The sequence below is a fragment of the Fukomys damarensis genome, unplaced genomic scaffold, assembly GCF_012274545.1.
Source record: "Fukomys damarensis isolate Sample0158 unplaced genomic scaffold, DMR_v1.0_HiC HiC_scaffold_27, whole genome shotgun sequence".
In the NCBI taxonomy this organism is placed as follows: Eukaryota; Metazoa; Chordata; class Mammalia; order Rodentia; family Bathyergidae; genus Fukomys; species Fukomys damarensis.
In genome coordinates this window covers 16735285-16742874 of record NW_022900939.1, presented here as the reverse complement: position 1 = coordinate 16742874, position 7590 = coordinate 16735285, and positions in this window count along the sequence as shown.

The following is a 7590-nucleotide window of genomic DNA, read 5'->3' as shown; positions in this document are numbered from 1 at the left end:
CCGTTATATTCTAAAATCTATTTCTCCTTTCACAATAATAGAATTATAGCTTAATGTGGCCCTATGACTACATTCTCACTAATGAAAAGAGACAGAGACAATTTACGCAATTTTGAAGTCATTTGCTTAAAAGGAAGTTGCTGGTTAATTCCTTCTCCTTCCTGCTTCTGTTGAGCAGAAAATCAGACCTGCCAGCAATGCAGCTGGGGCAGTTCAGACAAAAACGACACCCTTGCCACCTTACTATTCTTTTTTGTTGTAGTTGTTTTGAGACAGGATCTTGCTATATAGTTCAGGCTGGCCTTGAACTCACTATGTAGTGATTCTCCTGCCTCAGCCTCCAAGTGTTGGGATTACAAGCACGAGCCACCATGCATCTGGTTAGTGTGCAGTCTGTGGGTTGGTAGCATTGCCTGTGAGAAAGGTAGACTCAGGCTGCTTTGCAGACACATTGGACCAGAGTTTTCTATTTAACAAGATGCCTGTGTGACTTGTATTTATATTAACATTTGAAAAGAGCTGACTTGGATGATAGCAGAGCTCTGAGATCAGAAAGATCAAGAAATCAGTTATCTTGATTGTCAAGTGTTTAACTACCTACACGGATGGCCTGAACCCATATACTTTTGTTTTTCTTTTGAATTTCTTTATAACATTGATAAAATACAAATAACATAAAACTTACCATCTTACATGTCCATGTGGGGGGGATCAGACTCAGGGCCTTGTGCATGCTAAGCATACTCCGCCACTCAGCTACACCCCCAACCTCATCTTAACCATTTTAAACAGTAGTGCAGATGTATCAATTATATCCACATAGTTGTGAAGACTCCTCTAGAAGCCTTTTTATCTTGTAAAACTGACACTTGGAATCCTATACCATTAAATGACTACTGCCAGGTCTCCCCTGCAGCCCCTGGCAACAACCATTTGGTTTGGGGACTGTTAGGAAAACAAACCTGTAATTTCAATACTGCTCAGATTCTTCTCCTTTGGGACTGAAGGACTCATTTCTTCAGCCCCTGGGGGTAGGCAGATGGCACAGCCTTAGCAGAGTCCCTCTCCCAAAACTACTGTGGGCCGAAGACAGATCCCTCAGCTAAAGTGTCTCTGAGGCCTACCAGTTTGTGTCCACTGGATGCGGGTTCATGGAAGTACTGGGCCCTTCATGCCAGCTTGGGATAACCTTACAGAGCTTCTCTTGGGTTAGCTGAGCCTCACAGCCCAACTCTTCCCTCTGCCTCATTCTGCTTTCTCTAGTCCCCCCTGGTGTTGCTACGGTGAATACTTTCCCATAAGCCCTCACTTGGCATCCTTGGCTTAGGGATAGGAGCCATCACAGTGGGGAAGGTTGTGCTTCTAAACGACTTCTTCCCAGACTTCCGCCATCCTCAAACTCAGCTGGCCAAAGGAGTAAATCAAAATAGTCTCACATTCTGGGGTTAGGACAGGGATCCGTGCTATTCTTATGATACTTAAAGGGCACAGTGGTGGCAGTTCTGACAGAACCTCCATTTCTAAGAAACTGCCAAAATGTCCTCCAAGGTACCCGGAGCATTTCACATTCCCAACAGCAAGCACTTAAAAATGTTCCAGCTTTTCAGTTTTGTTTCTCGTTTTAATGCTAATATATAGTCACATCACAGCTTTATGTTGTTTCCTTAATGACTGATGACATTAAGCATCTTTTCTTATGCTTATTTGTCTGTCTATCCTCTTGGGTATCTGATTATTTTGTGTATTTAAAAATGGATTTTTTTTATTAAGTTTTTAAGGTTTTCTGTGCGTTTTGGTTGCGAGTCCTTTCAGATGTGTTTTGCAAATATTTGCTTCCAACCTTTGGCTCAGCTTCTCATTCTTTAACAGTGTCAATAGCAGGGCAGAAATGTTTAATTTTAATAAATTGAATAAATAATTTAATAATGTTTAATAAATCCAGCTAAACAAATTTTTCTCCCATGGATTTTTTTTTTTCTTTGTACCAGGGATCAAACTCTTGTCCTTGCATTTGGAGGCAGGTAGCAGAACCACTTGTTCTAGTCCTTTCTCTATTGAGACTAGATCTTACACGATCATGTTGTCTTTTTAAAATTAGTGCATGCTTGCGATACAAAATAATTACATTCATCTTAGGGAGTTGGTACGTATGTATCTATCACATCTTAATCATTTTTACTTCCCCTTTTCCCTGCACTCCTTTCTCTCCCCAAACTCAGACACCTTTTCCATCTCTACAAAGTCTATCTCCCTATTTCCTATCATTTATCTTTTGTTTTGCTCTTCAAGTTATTTATGTTTTGGGGTTTTCATATTAGAAAAACCATGAGATATTTAACCCTCTGTATCCGATTTGTTTTATCCCATGGTCCTAAGGTGTAACTGTTTGCCTACAAATGACTCAGATTTATCCTTCTTTGTGGCTGGGAAGTACTCCACTGTGCATAAATATCACATTTTCTTCCTTATCCATTCATCTATCAGGGAGCATAGGTCACGTCCAAGATTTAGCCGCTGTAGCTGTGCTGCTATGAACATGGGTCTGTAGAGATCACTGTAAGGTGATGTTCCTAACTCTTTCACGGAGGTACCCAGAAGAGATACGGCTAGGTCAAATGCAATCTCTACTTTCAGTGTTTGGAGGGATCTCCGCGGTGGTTGTTGTCCTCGTACACATTCTCAGCCTCCTCATGCCTCTCCCTTCTCCTTCCCCAGGCCTACAGACTCAGATTGTATTATATCCATGGCTTTCCGGGTTTTCCAGCTGCAGATGGCAGAGCACAGGACCCCGACCTAGTCTGGGTTCTTACTTGAATATAACAGAAATGAAAGAAAAGCATTTATAACAAGATACATATTACGACGCACTGCTGCTCAGGCGACACAACGAGGCACCCACCCAGATGTTTGCATCTGTACCTGCGATCAGTGCACGTGGAGGAACTGTGGTTACAGATTGCTACCGATGGGGTCAATAGTGACTTGAACACCGCCACAGGCATGGCCCTCAGTGTTTGTTTTCTCCTGCAGTGATGAAAAATAATAAAATTCCATACAAAACAAAAATGTCATTTTTCTTCATTTTAACTGAAATGCGTATCTCTAGAAAATTCAGTATATATCAAAGTTGGGGGGAAATTTTAAATTTACATAAAACATGAAACCGGCGCTCTGGGAGGCTGAGGCAGGTGGATCACAAGTTTGGGCCTAGCCTGGGCAACTTATTAACCTAGTAAGACACTGTTTCAAAATAAAAACTATAAAGGGCAGGGGATGTAGCTCAGTGCGCACTCTCCAGTAAAACACACACACAAGGATTCCAGGGTCCCATCAGATATGGAATATCTAGAGAGACATTAAAAGTTGGGAGGGATTCTGGATAATTCTTTGGTTGGGGGCAGCATCCCTGGCCTCTGTCAGTTAAATCTCAGTAGCACATCTAATCATTGTGGTAAAGATAATGCTCCCACAGAAACCAAAATGCCTCTGGAAAAGTTCTACCTGCTTTGTGAAACCACAGTTTTAGCTTGTTGTTGCTGTTGGCTTTTTATTCTAATTAGTCGTTTGTTTTTAGAGACACAGCTCAAGCTGGCCTTGAACTATGGCAATCCTTCTTCCTCAGCCTCTCTAGTGCTGGGATTACTATGCCTGGCTTGAGAAACCATAGATTTAAAAAGAAATATTATTCCATAAGATTTTACTATATCAGGGCAGGGGAACACAAAACTTCCCCAAAATGATTTCTTTAAGTTCTTAGAATAATCAGTTTACATCATTTATAACTGTTTTTAAAATGAGGAAACAGGCCCAAAGAGACTAAGCCAATTGTCCCACGCTGTCACAGCAGCTGAGTGGCAGATAGGAACAGCCCCAGCTCTGGGTCTCACCCCTCCCAGCTCGCGCGCGCCACACCCCCCTACTGCGAGCACATTGGAAAACTATGGGTCCCCAGCTTCAGGAACAACGGTAATGACTGGAAATTCAGCCGCCGCCCTCACCTCTGTCCCCTGGAAATGCCTGGGTTCTGGCTCTGGGGACCTCCCAGCCACTGCACTGCTAATGTGGCCAACTGCTCAGCGCTTCCCTGCAGCCCCACGCGCCCTCCTTTCCACCGTATTCCTGCCTTCATGGCCAGGAAAAGCAGCCTGGCTCCCCCTTTCCAGTTTTCTGCAGGGGTTCAGGATTGACAGCAGCTGTTTCCTTTGATTTGGTTTTTACTCCTGATCGCTCTCCCTGGGATCACACTCGGGCCAGGCCTCTCAGGCTGTGTCTCTCCTCAGGCAGTGTCTTTCTCTCCTGTGTTTCAACCAAGCTCTGCTTCCCTCTCCTCTGCCTTCTAGTACCTGAGCCAACTGACAGGCTATAGGGCTGGGGAAAGGGCACCGGGACCCTCCAGCTCCTTAGAGGGTCTCAGCTCTGATGGCCTCTCACCCTTCCTTCTCAGACTGGAGCTGGCTGGAAACATAGCTCTCACTCACCATCTGGAACCCTCCGTTTTGCTGAATGGTAAATGAAAATACTGCCAAAAGATCTTAATTTTATAACAAATATCTTAATTTCAAAACAAACGTGGAAGTGTTGCAGGTGCACCTCGAGGCCATAATTTTAAGTGAAATCAGACATACAAGCCTCTGGGAAACCGAGGCAGGAGGATTGCAAGTTGAACCCCCACCTGGGCAATTTAGCAATTGGGTGAGAACCTTTCTCAAACTCTGAAATGAAGACGGATGGAGCTCAGCGTCAAGGCCTTGGGCGCAGTCCCTGGTACTAGCACACACGCACACACGCACGTACACTACACTCAAGGACTGTCAAAGAGAAGAGAAGAGATGAGAACAGAATTAAAAAAGAAAAGAAGAGAAGGCTGGATGTAGCTCAGTGAGAAGACTGGTTTCAACCCACAGTACCATCAAAAGAAAATGTGTTTTGCCTAATATAAGTCTATCTTCACATCCCAGGACCCTGCGGCACATGTCGTGCAGATACCTTCTAACAGATTATTTGCTACTTCTTCCCACTGGACTTTATAACCCTGTGTCATTTCATTTCATCTACCCGTGTGCTGTAATCACTCGGCATACTGTTACTATTTGCTCCAAGGAATTATCTTTTAGATCAGTTAACAATAAAAAGACAAAATTTCCCATCATTTATTCCGCTCCTCCTTTCTCTGTAAAGATCTTACTTTCGAGCTACCGACTTTTCCTTCTGCCTAAAAAAGTTCTTTTCACATTTCTTGTGATCAGTCTGCTTGCAATGAATTCCCTCAGTTTCTTGTTTATTTCTCCATCACTTTTCAAGGATGATTTCATCCTATATGGGACTGTAGGTTGGTATTTTTCTTTCAGCATTTTAAATATTTCACTCCAGTCTGTTGTTCACATGATTTTCAATGAAAAACCCACTGTAATTTTATGGGACAGTAACCCACCCCCACCCCTGGCTTCTTGCAAGATTTTCTCTCTTTGGCTTTCTTCAGTCTGAGTGTGATACTCCTAGGTATGACTTTCTTTTGCTCCAACACCTCACGCCAGTTGTCCCCTCCCTGGGGGTCCCTGCTTTGGGCTCTGACTCCTCCACTCAGGCCCTCCCTTCCCACACCGTGCTACCCCACCCCCACGTGATCATCTTTTCAGCCTTTGTGGGTTCTACCAGCTCACATTTGGCTTCTCGTCACCTTCCTTGGTCTCCGATGCCCATAGCAGAGCACCCTGAAGCATAGATGTCCTCCTTGCCCAGTTAGATCCTTGTACCAAACTTTCCTTAGTGGCTTTGGTTTCAATACTCTTCGACCTAATTTTGCCTTCAAAACTCCTCGCCGGCGGTGCTCCCGTGGCGATCCCCTCCTCACCCCTGGCAGGAACATCACGTGCTCTTTTCTTCCTAATCCATCGTGACAAGTGGCACCTGACTTCAATTTGGCCCATTACCGATGATGCTAACTAACATGATCACTTGATTAAAGTGGTGTCTGCCAGACTTCTCTGCTCTAACCTTATGCTTCGCTCTAAATAATAGCAAGAATTTTGTGGAGATCATGCGTATGTCTTATTCCCCATCAAATGTTCATTTTATTCGATGATTTATAGTCTAGACTTAGGGTTTTCAATATTAGGTAATGGATTATAATTTGTTACTTTTGTTGCTTATTTTATTTTTGTTTGTTTTTAATTTTATTAGTACAGACATGCAGTACAAAGGATTACATTCATCATGGGGAACTGGTACGTGTACATACACACATTTTTTTTTTTGACTTCTCCTTTTCTCCCTCCACCCTCTCTTCATCACTTGGTCTCCTTATTTGCCAAATATTTATCTTCTATTTTTTTAAAAATCAGATCTTGATAAGTCAAGAAGTTGTCCAGCCTGGGCTCAGACCTATGATCTTCTTGTCTCAGTCTCCCATAATTCTTTGAGCATTTCCTTGATCTCTAACATAATAAGATGGTTCAGGCTCACTCTCCCACCCGCTGCGCCCCGGTACTGGGGATTGGACCCAGGGCTTTGCAGCTGAACTACATTACATCCCCAGTCCTTTTTTATTTTGAGGCAGAGTGCTGCTAAGTTGCCCTGGCTGGACTGGAACTTGCAATCCTCCTGCTTCAGCCTTCCAGAGTACTGAGATTACAGGCATGTGCACCCATGCCTGGCTTGTTTATTTTGTTGTTGATGTTCCTCCAGACTTGGCAGTGGGAGCTCCTTCAAGCTGCTTCTACATTCTTTGACTTGTCCTCATCATTCTTTGAGTACTTTCTTTCAGATACAATAAGATGTCCCGATTTCATCTTGTACTGTTCTGGTGCCAGACCTAGAAATAGCTGTTTCTCTAAAAGGAAATCAGGGTCTGGTCACGAGGTGTGCTTTTTGATACGAGAGTGTTATCCCTTATAGGTTTCCTCAGCAGACAGAGCCAGGGAACATGTGCATGTGTGTGTGTGTGCCTATGTTTGTATGTATATCTGTGTACATTTACATCTATTTCTCTATATATGTGAGATTTATTTATTTACTTACTTATTTGTTTATTTTGAGACATGTTCTTGCTGTGCGATCCAGTGGCCTTGAACTTACTAAGTATCCTGAGATGGCCTCGAAGTTGTGATCATCTGCCTGAGCCTTATGTATGATCATTTATTGATATATAAAACACATAACATAAAATTCACACTTTGTTTATTTATGAGTCAGGGTCTTGCTACATTGTACCTGCTGGCCTCAAACTCCTGGACTCAAGTGATCCTCTCACCCTCTGAAGCAGCTGAGACTACAGGCATGTGCTACCACACCTGGCAAATCCACCTTTTTTTTTTTTCCTTTCAAGGTTGAACCCCGAGCCCTAACACTGAAGCTACATCTCCTGTCTCTTTATTGTGAGACAGGGTCTCACTGAGCCCCTAAGTTACCCAGGTTGGGTTCAAACTTTGATCCTCTTGCCTCAGCAGTCCAGAGTGCTGGGATTTCAGGTGTGCATAACTGTGCTCTTCTTAATTCACCATTTAAAACTGTGCAACTCAGTAGCTTTAAGTGTTTCTGTTATGGTGTGTGACCATTGTCACTCATCTGATTCCAGAATAAATATTACAGATA